We start from the raw sequence: 1,539 nt of genomic DNA on the forward strand, positions 1-1,539 counted from the left end.
ATGGGGTTGGAGAGATGGTTCAACTGATGAGAGGGAGCTGCTCTCCTAGGGGACCCTTTGTTCCCAGCAGCATAGCTGTCAGTTAGCTCCAGCTACAAGGAATCAAGCGCCCTCTTCTGGCCTCTGTGAGCACTGCACACAGTTTGTGCACTGTGTAGCTTAAATATTCACATACATAAAACAAAAAACAAATAAACCATTAAAAAAGAGAACTTTGTAATTAAAATGTAACTTGGCAAATAGAAATTACTTTTTAAGTGTTAATTTAGATTTAAAATTTATATTATTCATGCAGCCTATAAGTTATCTTGCTGTGGTCTTTTTGAAAATATTAATGAATTATTGCTTTCATCCTTTAGGGTTAAATTCTCAGAGTATCAGCTTTCTAATTAAGAAACACTCTTTTCTAGATAAGAACATTTGAGTTTAGTTTGATTTCATATTTTGAAAGCTTAATTGGATTATGATTTCATATGTACATTTTGATTTCAAGAACGTGCATAACAACTTTTCTCATTTAACTATTATAATGCCAATTTTATTTGATATTCCAGGATTCTCTTGTGTTATTGGTTTTGAGACATTTTACTACTATTTAGCATTAATGTGATTAAAAAGAGATAGCAGTGAAAGAGATAAATCTTTTGGAAATAGATTTTAAGTATCTCTTCTATGTAAAGATTAGCAGTATTGAAAATAATCAGTCCAGCAGATAGTCTAACACTGGAAATTGAGAGATTAGCAGTGAAAAGATTTCCTGTTGACAGTAGTGGAAGCTCTGATGCTACCTGAATGATGGCTTTAGGTCCACTGTCCTTCTGGAGGATGAAGTGTGGATGGGGTAAGGAATGATGTGCTTTAGAACAGCCAGTGACTCACTCAATGAGGGAACATGTGCCACAGGGCATTTCAGCAGTTGTACAAGCACCATAGAGCACATTTACACACTTAGATAGTATAGGCCAGTCATATAATGCAGCCACTTGATGCAGCCAAGAGATGGGGTGAACCTGAGTTGTAAGATACTTTACAGCAACCGTTTTTATTTTATTTAAGAAATAATTGGGAAGGAATATGTGATAAAATTATAATGGAGGGCTGAGGATGTAGCTCAGTGGTGGAGTGCTTGCCTACTCTGCACAAGGTCCAGGTGAGGATCTTCAGCACTGGGGAAAAGGTTGATGTAGTAAGTACCTAGGCAGTAACAGAGTGTGACTCATCTTTGTCAAGTGTTAGGCGCTGCATGCGATTGTGTGTGCTCTGCTTTCATGTGATTGACAGCACAGTACACACACACACACACACACACACACACACACACACACACACACACGAAGAGCACGTTGTGCTGTAATGTTTTTTTTTTTTTTTGGTTTTTCGAGACAGGGTTTCTCTGTGTAGCTTTGTGCCTCTCCTGGAACTCACTTGGTAGCCCAGGCTGGCCTCGAACTCACAGAGATCCTCCTGGCTCTGCCTCCCGAGTGCTGGGATTAAAGGCATGCGCCACCACCGCCCGGCGCTGTAATATTTTGACAGTGC

Source organism: Peromyscus eremicus, chromosome 14 (assembly GCF_949786415.1).
Source record: "Peromyscus eremicus chromosome 14, PerEre_H2_v1, whole genome shotgun sequence".
NCBI classification, from domain to species: Eukaryota; Metazoa; Chordata; class Mammalia; order Rodentia; family Cricetidae; genus Peromyscus; species Peromyscus eremicus.